This window comes from Mustela erminea, chromosome 8 (assembly GCF_009829155.1).
Source record: "Mustela erminea isolate mMusErm1 chromosome 8, mMusErm1.Pri, whole genome shotgun sequence".
NCBI lineage: Eukaryota > Metazoa > Chordata > Mammalia > Carnivora > Mustelidae > Mustela > Mustela erminea.
This window is the reverse complement of record NC_045621.1, coordinates 727,909-743,841: the sequence shown is the minus strand read 5'-3', so window position 1 is coordinate 743,841 and position 15,933 is coordinate 727,909. Positions and strand designations below refer to the sequence as shown.

The 15,933-nt window shown below is 36.7% G+C and overlaps 1 protein-coding gene across 1 annotated transcript in view; it reads left to right on the top strand.

Annotated features, from left to right (window-relative positions):
• Positions 1-2,595: 2,595 nt before the first annotated feature.
• The window catches only part of TFPI (tissue factor pathway inhibitor), an 89,050-nt gene continuing 75,712 nt past the window's right edge, over positions 2,596-15,933 (top strand). The window contains exons 1-3 of the mRNA XM_032354109.1: positions 2,596-2,681; positions 5,042-5,086; positions 14,715-14,845. The gene's annotated coding sequence lies outside the window, so the exon portion shown is untranslated. The remainder of the gene's footprint in view (positions 2,682-5,041; positions 5,087-14,714; positions 14,846-15,933) is intronic.

The following is a 15,933-nucleotide window of genomic DNA, read 5'->3' as shown; positions in this document are numbered from 1 at the left end:
AGTCACTTATGGTTTGTCTCCCTCCCAATCCCATCTTGAGGGCTTAAGTGGGTAGGAGAAGAATCAATGTATAGGCAGTTTTAACTGGTGGCTATTGCATCTGGTGCAGGTTGTGATAAACCACTTTCTTTCAAACATTTTTTTCCAAAGGGAAAAAAATTTAAAAGTAACATTTTCGGCATATATCAGATTGCAATGGAAAAGTGTCTGTTGGATGAATTTAGCTCATATTAAGCATAGAGATTTTTAGTATTTGAGCATACATAAATACATAGTTATATGCGTGATTTAAAATGTTTTATAAATAAATAAGATACTTCCAAATTTTTAAATGTGCTACTTATTAGCCATGTTCCATACATAGACTAAATCCTCTATCTTGGAAAAAAATTATTGTTCAAAAATCTTTTTTAGTTCTGTGTAGTCTTCCTAATGATTTATTTGTACTATTTGAAATATGTCTGTAAGTTTAGCAAGAAACTTATTATATCTTATAAACAAATGTTTTCCTAATTCTTGATAGCCTATGTAGCTTGGATCTAAACCTAACTGACAGTTCCTTAACAATGTGGATTTTCTTCTTTCAATGAAGTGCTTATTTAGAAAATGTTCTAAATCATCATCTTTATGAACAAAATGGTCACATTTGGTAAAGCAACAGTGACATCCAGTGACAACTAAGATTTATCCAGGCATAGTGTTTAGGTTTGGCATACAAACAAAAGAAAAAGTGTTTTAAATATTAAACTGAACACTTTTAAAAATTTGTTTTAAATGTTCCAATATGTATCCGTATGCAGGACTTATTAATAAATAATCGATCAATCGATCATTGGGTGAGAATAAAAACCAGTTGGCCATTTAGAGAGTGAAAAAAAATAAGCCATGAACTGGGAGAAAATATTTGTAAAGCACGGCTGATCAAGAATTTGCACCCAAGATATACAAAGAACTCTTAAAATGCAGTATCCTGTGTCACAAGGAAATTGCAAATTAAAACAACACTCTATCACTGCACACCCATTAGAATGACTAAAATACCAGACGGATTATACCAACGGCCATAGAACAATGGGGATTCTCACTCATTGCTGCTGGGAATACGCAATGTTACAGCCACCTGCCTGCAGAGCTCGGCACTTTCTCACCAAGTTAGAAACAGTCTCATCATTCTATCCCGCAACTGTGCTCCTTGGTATTCACTGATGTACACCGAAAACTTAGTATTTACTGATGTACACCGAAAACTTAGGTCCACACACAAACCTGCATGCAAATACTTACAGCAGCTCTGGTCCTAATCGCTCCGAACTGGAAGCAACCAAAATATCTTTCTGTAGATGAGCAGAGAAGCAATTGTGGTCCCCTGACACACCAGAGCGGTATCTGGCCACCAAAGTAAAGGAGCTGTCCAGCCACGAAAAGGCCTGGAGGGAAGTTAAATGCCTGTTTCCAAGAAAAGGAAGCAAGTCTAAGAGACTACGTACCATACAACTCTCATTACGTGGCATTCTGAGAAAGACAGTAGTGTAGAGAGATTAAACTATTTAGTGGTCATCAAAGAGCAGGATGAATACACGAAGCAGAGACAATTTTTAGGGCAGTGACACTCTTCCGTATGACACCATAAAGGTGCAATACGTGACGTTATGCCTTGGTAAAACCCACAGAACGTTATGGACACTGGGGAGGGCATGTGCTGTGGTGAGTGCTGTGGACTGTGTAAACCTGGTGATTCACAGACCTGTACCCCTGGAGCTAATAATACATTATATGTGAATTAAAAAATCAAAAAATTTTTAAAAATCCATAGAGCCGTACAATACAATTCTCAGCCTCAATGTAAACTACAGACTTTAGTTAATAACAATGTATCAATTTCGATTCATCCATTGTAACAAACGTACCACAGTAAGGCATGAAGTTAATAATGATGGAAGCTGTTTGTGTGGGGTAATATGGAACTCTGTACTATCTTCCATTTTTAATGTAAATCTAAACTCTCCTAAAAAGTAGTCTGTTAATTAAAAAAATAGTCAAACAACAATCATTTATAATATTAATCTCTTTCACAAATTGAATTAGTCTTTCACTGAGTGGAGTCATTCATTACCAAGCTATTTCATGGCATTATTCGTAATTCTGATTGTATATTACAAAAATTAAATTGGGTATTGCATAGGCTTGGGATGTGGAGGACTTCACAAGCTTGCTACTTTGTTCAGTCCGTGTCCTTGAGGAATTCAATATTTTTATCATAATTTACCATTTCTAAAAGCATTGTGGGAAAAGTTAATACAAGGGATTAAAAAAATCATAATTTAATGCAATCATGATGGATTAAAAAAATGGAATGACCTACTATGAAACTAACAGGGGTACATACAAAATGCCATATCAATTACAAAAATATGTTATAAGGGAGATACAATCTGATAATGGTTCACACTGAAAAGTCAATGTTAAGAGATTCTTAGCAGACCACAGGTCTAATATAGCCTATCATAATGAGGGTTTTTTTATTTAATCTGCCTTATTTGTTTAATTTCTATTTTTCTTCTGTTTTTATTATTTATTTTTTCGAAACAAAGGGAGAAAATAAGCCAACTGTGGAGCACTGTGTTCAGTTCCTACTGCCGTGTTTTAAGAGCCACTGACGAGTGAACGCATCTTAAGAAGAGGTATGGAGTTGGAATTTATAAATGAGAGCTGAACAAATGAATGTTTAAGCCAAGAAAGAAAAGCATGAGTAATCAGCAGTAGTTACCTTTGAATACATGAAGTCTACCTGTGAAATAGCTTTTTTTTTTTTTTTTTTTTTTCCTTATAGGGAAACTATGAGCAGTGGGTGAAAATTACAGGGAAATACATTTTATTTCAATGATTGTCACTTATGATCACATAAGTTGTTCACACAGAATTTGAGTATATTAACAGGACATTAAGAGACTTATTGGTGTATTTTATTTTCAATGTAATTGGACCCCATATGTTTTTATGAACATATGTAAAATAGAATGATAGAAATCTTGAGAGAAGAATACACAGTATTTGCTGCTAATTACCTATTATGAAACTATAAACAAATCATGTCAGTGGCTCTCCACATAAAAGGCTAGAAGTGCATAAAATTCTCTTGTGATATTTAAGAATAACTTCTTTTATCATGAAATCAGTATTGCATATTGTGTCAAGTGAAAAATGCAAAAATGTAAAGAAAACTTTAATCATCTCAACTCATACATACCCTTTCCTACAATGCTGACTTAATTTCAAAAGTCTTTTGTATATTCTTCTATCATTTCTCTATATCTGCATGAACAGATTAAATATATGTACATGTTCCTTTACTAAAATATGGATTACAAACAGTAAACTTTAACTTTGGCCAAATTCCCTTAACATGTTGCCCATTCCTCGGATCACAAGCTTTATTCAACCTTTCTTCTGTCTCTGGATGGCTCATTGTTCCAGTTTTTTAGATTTATATTGAAATCATGCTACCTGCACCAAACAACTTTGTATGTGCATTTAATTACATTGCTTTTAATTTTACATTATATTCTGCAGAAACATTCATTAAGATGGAAATGCTGGGTTAAAGACTATTTTTTGTTTAACAGATATTACAAATTACTTTGTACTTGTAGACAATCATGCTGGAAAATGAAAGGGAGTCTCATTTTCCCTATTGTGTCATAATACTAGATATTATCAAGTTTGGTAAAGCTGAAGACAAAAGAATTTTTTAATTATTGCTTTAACTTGCAATCTTATGAGGTTGAAGATACTCCTAGAGGTTTTGTCATTGTTTTATTTGTTCGATGACTTGCTTACTGTATTAGGGTGATCTAGGCTATGCTTGGTAACCCATTAACGCAGAAGCTTTGCTGACTTAGCACAAGAGAATTCTATTTCTCAATCATGGTGCATGAGTGGATGAGCAGCAACCCTAGACCCACAGTCGCTCAGGGAGCGGGACTGAAAAAGGCTCTTCAGTCTGTATCTGAACCACCAACAGCTCCTTGTTCCAAGAAAGTTTCCAAAACCTCAAAGAATTGTGGAGGAAACATATCAGCTCTTTCAGCCTTAGCTTTCACATAGTATCTATGACTTTTTCCACTAACTCGTTTTGGGGTGTCAATCTATTTATTAGTAAGTCTGGGAAATACAATTGAGCTATATTCGGTAAATATTTGATAATGTTAACCATGGCTGCAATGGGTGCTGTGTTTCTAGCTTGATGTATGCCTTTTCTTCAATCAATTTATCAGAAATATTTGTAGGGATATTAATTTTGTATAATTTATATTATAAAGATATATTTGTTTACTCTTTCTTCTTATTATTTTTCATCAGCTATTTTGTGGTACGTTTTGCCATGCAATGAAAATGTCTACCTAAATATATCCCTTTTATACCTTTATCCCTTTCATATTTCCTGAATACCTCCTTTGCTCAGTAAGACATGTAGCGCTTCATTTTTCTATTATTTTTGTAGAATATTTATTCATTTTCTTTACATTTAAATATTTACTTCATTGACATTGATTTTTAAACAATGAAGTAAGAATCTGGCTTTTCTTCTGCCAGATGATTAATTAATGCCTGGCAATATGTTAAATAAGCAATTTCTCACTGAATTAAAATAGTTCCTTTATAATACTCTATGGGATTCCTTTACAGGCTTTTTATATATTCTTCTAGCTAAAATCAAATTATTATGGGATTGCTTGAAATTATTCATTAATCTTGCAATCCCTTCTATTTAGCTACATGTTTCTCCCTTTTGAGTGGGTCTTATTTAACGTCCATCAATAATACACTGAAAACAAATTATACAGATTTTCCATTTTTGCCATTAAATTCCTTTATTGGTATTCTGTCATTTGCTATTTATGTGTTTATTATTTACTACCATAATAAGGTATTTTTACTTTCATCTCTCAATGGTAATTGTTGATAGAGATAAAATGCTGCACCAGATTTTTTGTGTATTAACCTAAACAATCAGCAAATCTCCTCTTTGGTGTGCTTGCAGGCTCTTCAGTTTGCCGGTATGCAGTCCAGTCGCCTACATCTACGAGTAAGTTTCTCTCTCTGTTTTAATGCATATACATTTTTTTTTTTACTGTCTTGTTACATTATCTAGAAGAACAGCACTCTCCAACAGCACATTCTGTGCTAATGAAAATGTTTTACATCTTCACTAACCAAAGGATGGGTAGTAGGCGCTCATGGCTAGTGCAACTGTGGAATTGACTTTTAAGTTTCATTTAACTGTAAATCATTTAAGTTAAATTTTCACATATCAACAATGACTACTGTGTTGGACAGTGCAGATCTAAAGTACCAAAAAGAATAGTGAAATATATCATGATAGCGGACATCCTTGTCTTTTTATTAATTTTAATCATCTTAGCATTTCACTGTTTTGTGTGTTTGCTGGTTATCTGTGTATGTGTGTGTGAATATTAATCATTGTTTTTAAACAGTTTCTGTACATTCCTCTTTCCTTACTCATGTCTAGAAATTTAATTCAGATTGGATTTAGAATTTAAGCAAGTATATTTTGGCATATGGTTTGTCTTCTTTAATGTGTATGTGTAATTGCTTAAGATTGGTGTCCTAGTTCTGAAAAAAACTTATATTTCTGTCCAAATCCTTTCTCCTCCTGGTGTTATTCTTTTCACACTATGAGAAATTATATTTCTAATCATGTATTTAGAAAAATAATAGTGCTAAGTGAATTATCCTAGAGCTTCCTAATGTGTTATAGTATTAAGGTTGTGATAAATGTGTAAAATGACGTGTGAAACATTCCAGTTTTCTCTGATCTAGAATATTTCATATTAAATAAAGCTTTGAGTTTTTTTCATAAAGCTTTAATGTTGAAACAGAGCTCAGCCCGTAAACAACAAGATGTTTTTGTATGTGTAATTAAAAATTAAAACACTGAAATAGAGTATGAACTGGGAAGAATATTTTTTAGCGAGCAATAATTTTATTCCATGCATGAAAGTTTTTACTAAATTTAAGTCATGGGGCACCTGGGTGCTGACTCTTGCTTTTGGCTCCAGGTGTGATCTCAGGGACCCGGCGTCCGGCCCGGTGTTGGGCTCCGAACTCAGCCGGGCGTCTGCTCGAGACTCTCTCTCTCTCCCTCTGCTCATGCTCTCTCTCTCTTTCTCTGAAACAGACAAATCTTAAAAAAATAAATTTAAATACTATCCTTAAAACCAAAATATATTCCTCTTTTTGACTTTTAATTGATTATTTGGAAATTAAAGGACAGATCAAGAAAATAAAACTCTACATCAGCAGTACAGTGTGGTAGTTACTTAAATTCATTTGCCGCGCTCCCAGTTGTGTTGAAACTCACTTGTTATCGGACGCTTGTTTCCCTAGAACTTGAGAAGACCATAATAGTGTCACAAAGGATGACAGAACAAACTCCAGTGAATATAAAAGCTATTGTAAAAAATACTGTTATTTTCTTCGACAAAATCTGGAGAAGCCTGTAATCATTTGCAATATTTTTTGTGACCAGCAACTGGTTCATAATTACTCTGAATTTCAGAAAGAAAATTGAATGTGACACCCGTATCAATAGGAAATGATTAAAATGGGTTTTTGCTTGAAATGTTTCATTTCTAACCACTGTGTTACCTAAGAGAAGCCGAAAAGTTCTTATTGTAGGTAAAATAAACATTAGAAAGTCAGTGAGCTGAAATTTCCTTTTTTTTTTTTGTTCTCCATAGATTAAGTCGTAGGAGTCAAAGTCGTCCTTTTGCAGTCCTCTCATCCCTGGGCGAGGTTGAGTCCACTCTAAATAAAAATATATTTATATATATTGTATACAATTACTTCCATCACTTCCCCACCAGACTTCTCTAAGCAATCCAGTAGAGCTCAACAAGGAGACATTTAAGGCAAACACAGAAAGCTCACACTGGGAAGCAATTGCGACGTCTGAATCTGTTTCTTTATGGATAATTCAGCTTCATGGTCATCTAAAAAATAATTTTGTCATATTTTTCCTGTGAACCTAAACTGCTCTAGAAAAATGATTAGCAAAAACATTTATCATACAGAGAGGGAGATGTTAAAAAATAATCTACTCCAGGTGTCACAGACCAGGTAGACCCCCGGAATGCTTGTTTTCGATTATGACGTGTGAGATTATGAGATCTTGCACTGCACTTAGAGCATAGTGTGTCGTCGACATTTGTAAAGTCACTGCACCAACTGTCTATGGAAGGAGTGACATGGTCAGAGCTTCGTTTGTAAAGGATCACGTTGACACCAATCTGGAAACTAAATTCCTGGAAGCTGACCCTGTCGTCAGGGAGACCACTATGGCCACTGTTGAGTAAGAAAGGGAGAACCAAGGGGTAGATCTGGGGATGCAAGAGACGGAGAAGACCAGGATGCCGTCCAGGAGGTGCCGTCCAGGAGGTGCCGTCCGCAGGATGTAAGGGAGAAGGAGTAGTTAAGAATCTTCTAGGGTATCAAGAAGGCTAGATTAAGAAAATCAGCGAAGCAGTCCAGCTTTATACATAGTCTTCTTTCTCTGGGCATCCACTGATTGCTGAGTCTTCCCTAGTTTCTACACATTTCTTTCTTCTAATCTAAAGGCATCAGGCAACCCCCCCATCCTCGCTGCCAGATACACCATACACGTATGAATCCCAAGTATTCTTCTGTTTCTAATACTTCTCTTCTGAACACAAATGTCATCTATACAATCATCTACTGGATATACCTGCTTGGATACTGCAGGGATGTTTCTCTAACAACTTGCCAGCAATACTAGTAAATCATGTTGTCCCACTAAAGCCAATGCATTATGACAATTTATGAAATAAAATGCCTTTATAAAATAAAAAGTGACGGAAAGTTTGTCATCTGGAATACCAGGCAAATGCAAATGTACACACTCTGAAAAGATATGTAACCCAAGACAGAATTCTCACAACTAATATCGCTGTGAGGCTGAAAACATTTCAAAATTATTAGCATCATAAGGAACCCCTAGTGGATGTAGCCAACAGGATGATTAGAGTCTCCTAAACTTCAAAAAATAGGGGAAAAATGCAAAAGAAATAAAAAGGCCAGAAAATAGTATGCATAAAATCATTAAATAAAAAAGAAACTAAAAGCATAGAACAAAAAACAACAAATCATGAGAAAAGGCAGAGTTAAAAGAAAATCAAATAGAACCTCTGAGATTAAAATGTAAGCACCGCCATTAAAAATTTATTGGATTAGCCAAACAGCGTATTAGGCACAGAAGGAATCAATGATTTGAACACGAGACCTGGAGATATACCCAGAAACGCAGCACAGGCAGAGAAACGAACTTAGCTTCCTGTTTCACCGAGAAAATAAAAGCTGATAGAAGAGAACTTCCCAATACACCCACCACCCTGTCTGCCCATATTTTGCCCCTGTACCAGCCATATAATTTGGGGGCCCTAGTGCCAAAGGAAAATGTGGGCCACTTGATCAGAACTTAAGCATATTAAACTAAGCACAGGCCCTTCTTCGTGCGGTGCCCTGCATGGTTGCGTCCTGGAAGCCAGACTCTGACTCTGCCAGTCCTTCTACTTTTATGGATAAGCTGCTGGTCCCTGAGCTAAGGTCAGGACCTCAACAGGTCACCAGATCCCAACTCCTCTTGGTTATTCAAGCTTATTCTCCCCCAATTAACTGATTCATTCAACGCCCAACCAGTCACTATTCGTTGTCTCTGAAGAAGTTGGTATGCCAGTATGAAACCTCACACAGAAGATGTGAAGCGTAAAAATAGAGTCAAAGGACTTTGAAATGTTCGAGATAGAAGGTGTAAATGACCTCAAAGCTAAAGATTTTAAAGTAAATTTTTAGAAGAAAATGTCGAATAATATATTTATCATGTTGTGGTAGGTAGAATTTTTTTAATTAAGATTTTAAAAGCATAAACCATTAAAGAAAAAAATTGATCTATTTATCTGCCTCTATCTTAATCCTTATATGACAGAAAGAAAAAACAAAAATAAAAAACAAGCCACTCTAAACAAACTCAAAAGACAAAGATATCTATTTGGAGAAGTTTCTCTGACTCATATAACCAATAGGAAATTTTCCCAAAATAAAAACGAAACATCTATTTATGTTTATGTATTTGTACATATATAATAAATATTTATATTTTCATTTATTGTATTAATATAAATAATATTTATATATTAATTAATATAAATAACATATTTATTTGCATTATAAATATTTATATATATATATATATATATATATATGTTTTATTTAAGTGAGAACAAGGTAGGACAGAAAACCAAATATTCTGAAGTGTCAAAGGACATGAACAGCCATTTTTCAGACAAGTAAACCAATAAACACCAACATTTCCTTACAAGAAAGTCTAAGAAAGGTAAAATCAACAACAAGATAACATTTCTTAAATATCAGTCTATCAGAAACCTAAAATTCTGACAACACTTTTTGCACATGTGTGGAGAAACAAGCAGTCTTGTGTAGTGCTGTGATGAGATGATTTTGTGGATCAATTTAGCAAGACCTTGGATAACGGGAAAACTGCTCACCCTGCAAGGTAGCGAGTCCACCTCCGTATCTGCCCGGGGCGTGCGCTCACGTTCGTACAAGTGTCACGTGTGAGAATGTCCACTGACGCACAAGCAAGTGCAAGCAGATCCAGCAACAAACCGCCCCTAAGTGCAAGGGCGGAGGAGTGAGCTGCGCTTTAAGTCCGCAGGACACACACGGCTGCCCGCCGAGAACTGCAGCCGCGTGTGAGCACGTGTGTGTTCAGAAGCGTCGTGGCGTGCCGGAAAGGAAAGCTGTGCACGGGTGGGCAGAGGACAAACTGTTCACGGGTCACAGCGACAACCACCATGGTGGGCCCCGGAGAGCTTGGCCGGCCCAGTCCGAAGGGCCTGCGACTCTTGATCTTGGGGTTGTGAGCTGGAACCTCATGTGGGATGTACACATTCCTCAAAAAATACAATCTTAAAAAAAAATAAAATGAAAAGCAACTGGATAAATTATTTGTGTAAAAATCATACACAGCACGGCACGACACCATGAATGAAGGGACACCTGGTGGCTCAGGGGGTGAAGCCGCTGCCTTCCGCTCAGTCCATGATCTCAGGGTCCTGGGATCGAGCCCCGCGTCAGGCTCCCTGCTTGGCGGGGAGGATGCATCCCCCTCTCTCTGTCCCTCCCCCTGCTTGTGCTCGCTCGCTCGCTCTCTCTCTCAAATAAATAAATAAATAAAATCTTAAATAAGTAAACAAATAAATAGGAGAAGTTCGCCCCAGCTTTGGGCCGTTGACTACTAAATGGGAAGAGAGACAGTGGACTGGACTGGAGTTCGGGTCTTGTCAGGCCGCAGAATGGATTCGGGCCCTCCTTGCGAGCGTGAGATAAACGTTCTCCACAAGCATGAATGAAACAAGGGTCAGAGGACGTGTTTCAAGATGGAAAACAGCCCCATACTTAGGGACACATAGGTAATGAAGCCGAAATGTCACACGAAGCAAATGCGGGTCAGTGTCATCCGTGTTCGTGAACGGAAAGGTTCGCTCCCTGATTTAAGATAAACATGAAAAATCCACCTCGCTCTTGTGATTTATCATTTCATTACTTAACAGTTTTGCGAGAGAGAGAGAACCAAGTATCGTCACGCTTTCATGGTTTGGTCTGACTTCGGTTTGAACGGATGTCGCCTGGGTTCTGAGTGACCTCCCCTCAAAGGGAGAAAAATGACTGTGGTCCACACAGTGGAAATCCTCTTCCCAGTGCGGGTGAGTCTTGGGCAGGCGCCGCACTTTCCAAGCTCTCTACTGAGTCGCTGCTGCATGGATCTGACACGATCCTAGTAGAACGCAGGAGAAAAATGCCTTGGAAATACCGTCTTCTGGACTGGCTTCGCTGTGAGGGGAGTGGAATTCGCACGCACAGCACTTTCAGTCAGCCCTGCTCTTCTGTGTGTGCAAACCCCTGTTGGTCACCACGCTTCCGCGGGGACGTGCAGGAGGCGGTTCTGTGACTGCTCTTTACATATTGAGGTACAACTGATCTACCTTAGTCTGCTTACTTTCCAGAATGTCTGTCTGACCTGTAACAAAACTCAGTTTAAATTTGTATTTTCCTTGTTTCTTCTTTTAATTCTACTCAGTAAAACTGGCATACTGTTGGCTGCGTTGACTTTTTCCTATCATTCTTCTGCTTCCTTTTGCCCCTAAAATGTCCCCCAAGGCCAGACCCTTTCTTCAAGTCTTCTGATACATCTCTCTGCAATTACGACCTTGTCCTACCAAACCACATGTTAATTCAGCCCAAATCTGTCATGTCATTGAAGAAAGTTGAGAGAGTCTGTGCGTGCTATCACATGACCGAAAGCCGTGTCGTATGCCTGAATACGTCCCCTGAACCCTTTGATGAAAAATACACTAAAACGGGAAGTTCTAAGAAAGCAGGGATGGTTGTCTGGTTTGCTTACTGCTACAGTCCCAGTAGCGGCATGCAGTAGGTGGTCAATAAATGCTTGGTAAATGGGTTATTCAGGAAATACCTCTGTCTGGATTATGGTGAAGGGGGAAGCAGCAAAGCATAATGATGACCATTTGTTAAATATCGAAAGTTGTTAATCAAGTTAGCGCATTATTGCATAAAATATTTTCTGTCTTAGACAAATACAATTCATAAAGATGAAGTTGTAATATATGTTGTGAAGCTACAATTTTTGTATGGCGGAAAGACACATAAGACCTCTCAAGTGGATTTTATTCTGCATATCTGGGTGTTTAGTTAATTGGCCAGCGATGCTTTGGAGGAACAACAAACTGAATACATACGTAGCTCGTAAGTGTTTATATGTCTGGCCCACACCGTTGATCTGTCTCGCCTACATTTCAGCACCATTAATAATTATGGTATCATCAAGATACTGGCATAATTTTGTTCTACTTCAAGTGCATACAATTTGAAACATTTTGTCAAATGAAAATTAAATTAAATCTGAACATTTAAAAATTTCACGTTTTCAAAAGCTTTTGTCCAAGAGGCACTTAAAAGTATTTTTTAAAATATATGTGCAAACTGAAAAATTGTACCAAATAACAAAATTTAAAATAACGTTTTACAAGACTAAAATTTTAATATGATTTTTAAAAATATGACAATCTTACTAAATGTTTTAAGAAAAAGTGTCAGCCTTTCTGGGTCGTCTAGTTGCCAATGAAAATATCATTATTATGCTTCACATGTTACCTTTGGACCTACTTACTAACAAATTTCAGACTTATCTGAATTATTTAATTCACCAGACCACTCCTCACCGTCCCTCTGCACCTGTGCAAATACCCACTGATCTGTGTGTCCCCCCAGAAATGGGAGCTGGAGTCAAACGAGAGGCCAGGAGACCAACACTCAGTGCGACACTCCCATCCGGAGATCTGTCCTGTTCCCTCCTTGTGAGACGCAGGGCTTGACGAAGTAATTATTTTGATTTGTAGCTCAGCTGAGCACTTCTGCACAGAAGCAGACACAGGAGGTGGCTTAGGACGGAGAGGTCTGCCAGCGACCCCTCGAGTAAGTGATGGAAGTGATTGTTTGTCATCAGTAACGAGACAGACCAGAGTCACACGCCTCCTGACGGAAGGACATCCGGACAGGACAGCCTCACTCCTGTCACCATCCCAGAAGCAATGCGCGACCTGAATTGATCATGAGGCAGTGTCCGCAAACCTGACCAAGGACATTCTACACTCGCCTACAGTTCTCCAAGTCCGTGGTGCTAAAAAGAGCTTATATCTTCATGTGACAATATGACAGTAGCTCCAAGATCTGAGCTTTACATTTTTAAAAAAGTTGGAAAACAGTACTTCGATTTTGGAAAAATATAAATAACTTCCAGAACGACAAACACCTCTGCGAGTGCAATCAGGCAGACGGGGAGAGAAAGATGTTTAGTTTCCTCTTCCCACTTTTCTGTACTATATGACTTGTTCTTCACCTGAACAGACATTTTACTTTTTTTTTTTTTTAAAGATTTTATTTATTTATTTGACAGAGAGAGATCACAAGCAGGCAGAGAGGCAGAGAGAGAGAGGAGGAAGCAGGCTCCCTGCTGAGCAGAGAGCCCGATGCGGGACTCGATCCCAGGACCCTGAGATCATGACCTGAGCCGAAGGCAGCGGCTTAACCCACTGAGCCACCCAGGCGCCCCAGACAGACATTTTACTTTTAAAATATTTGTAATAACTTAAAAAAAAATTTCTTTGACTATGGTGAATTTTGTTTTGGAGTCTCAGAAAATGAAAATATTGTCAGGGAAAAATATTGTTTTAAATTTAGTCAACACATGACTGATCTCAATACTGATGGTGATATCGAGGGGTCTTTCTGTCCTTAATCATTAACTAGCTCTGGCGATTAGGCAAGGCATTTCAATCCTTTTAGATTTAATTAACGTCTTTGGAGATGAGATTTATAGGTGAAATTTCTTTTATTTCTAATAACCTTAAACACCCTGAAGACCAGATGAAGACATTTAACATGTTGTCAGCAGAGGGCACTAATGGACCACAAATAGCCCCACGTTCTCCAGGAGCCAGAGATCAATCATTTTCATAGAATTTGAAGGATGATAGTATTCCGAGTAACACAGTTTTCTCACTATTTTTGAAAATTTTTGATTCTACTCCAATTTTCTTCCATTCGAATAAACACTCCAACCGAACACTCCTTTTTCCTAAACAACTTCGGTCTTTGCATAAGGAGACGAGGCAGAAAAGACGGGAGGAAGTGAAGTGAGTTCTGTGATGACCAGACACAGCCCTGTTGGCGGGATCATGGCCTCTGCCTTGGCAACGCCACTTCCCAGGGAAGGGCCACGGTGAGGCGTCACTGCAGATCTGGTCTGCGACTGTGCTTGGCTACTTGTTGCCTTAAGCGCTAAACTCTCGTCAGTCGCTTCAGCTCTCCGGTGTTCACGATCCTTCAGATTCGAAGTAGTAACAAAGTCTACTTTAGAGGATTGTTTAAGGATTAAGATGATTTTGTAAAAGGTATAGCAGAATACTAGGTATGTATATATTGGGAGCTCAACAATTTTTATTAATATATATTTATATACATTTATGTAAATGTACATGTTTAAGGATAAGGATAATTATTAGACTAAGTTGTACTAAAACAAAGAAATCTATATGATGATATGATAATATGATATGAGAATAACAGTAATAATAATGATGATGGTTTAATGAAAATAAGCATCAGTTTACCTTTTACCTCAGTTTTAAGTTTTTTAAAAGGGAAAATCTGGGATACTAAGTTTGAACTCTCATAAATCAACAACAAATATGCGCACCAAAAATGTAAAATGAACAAGGAGTATAAATAACACTTCACAAAAGAAAAGGTGAAAATGTTTAATAAGAAAATGAACATTCAATGTCAGTGTTAGTCAATGAATTGCAAATTAAAATTTTTATATGTTTTGCCTATAAAACAGAAAAAAACCTTGGAAAGTATGTTTGAGGGAGCTGGGATACGGGTACTACTGTAAGTGGTGACGTTCAGCTGGTTAAAGACTGAATTAAATCTTTTAGCCATAAAATTCCATTCTAAAAGTTTTAAGAAATTAATCAAGATGTGAAATGAATAAAATTTTGTTTTTTACATTTCAGATGTTGAAATTAGTGAAAACCTCTACAAGATAAACTAACACAGTTTTATATAAATTAAAGAAATAGAATTTTACATGAAGCTCTTGAAATAACTTTTTTCTAAGCAGCTTTAAAAGGAGATATTTTATAAGGTAAGACATTCTTTTGTTTGCTGTAATCATCATTACGTCATTAGTGACATTCAGTTTATTGTTCTAGAACAAAGATTTCAAGAAGACAAGGTTTTACTGTCTCATTCTTTAGTGTTTCCTTAGATCCTAGAACAGAGCTTATCATACGGTTAATACTCAGGAAATATGTCCATGTTGTTTATTTACATGTTGTTTTATTTTACACTTAGAAATTTTTCCTAGGAAATTTGTAAGTGAATATATTTTAATAAAAATAATAAACTTATGAAAAGAATTATTTAACTTTCTAAAATAAGGTTTATCTGTTAGCAATAGTTTTAAGATCTTTCAGAAAATCTCATCAAATTCTGCCTGCCAACCATTCTTGCTTTTGTGGCTGTGTCTTATACCAGTAGACAGAGGGAGATAATCACAAATCCCCGTCAGTGAGCCATTTTTCTTCAGAATTCCAAGTGACACCGAGCAGTATGGTTTTTTTGGTTTCTTTTAGAAAAGATTAGTGAAAACACAAATATACACTTAACAACAAAGAGGTAAAAAAATGTTTTTGCTTTAAATAAGATACATATTTTGAATGAAAAATTATTACCCATACAGTTATTTCCTATAAGATACTTGGTAATTTAAGTGATCAGAGTAAAATTCAAAAAACTAAGTATCCTTAATTTCTTTTTAACCCCTTACCTGGTACCACTTAAAACTTTTTTGAGATATATTGTCATAAACATAATTTGAGACATTCTAATGCACCTATGTACACACTACATATAGCAGTTAGACGAACTTTTACTTAGATGAACCTGAACTCCGGTCTAAGTCTTCTTTTTAAACAGACTTACCAAACTTGTGTACATTTTCTCCTCTACCTAAAGCTCAACAACCTTATGCTGCCTTTGTAACTTTTTCTGATACTGTAAGATACGGTCATTTGCCTAAGAAAATACAGAGATCATTGGATCTACGGCAGCAACCTGGCTGACTTCATGGAAAAAAACAGGTTTAATTCCTTTACATAAAATACATAATTGATATCAATACGGTGTCAGGGACTACAGGCTTTCTGGAATATATTTCCTGTGGAATTTAGA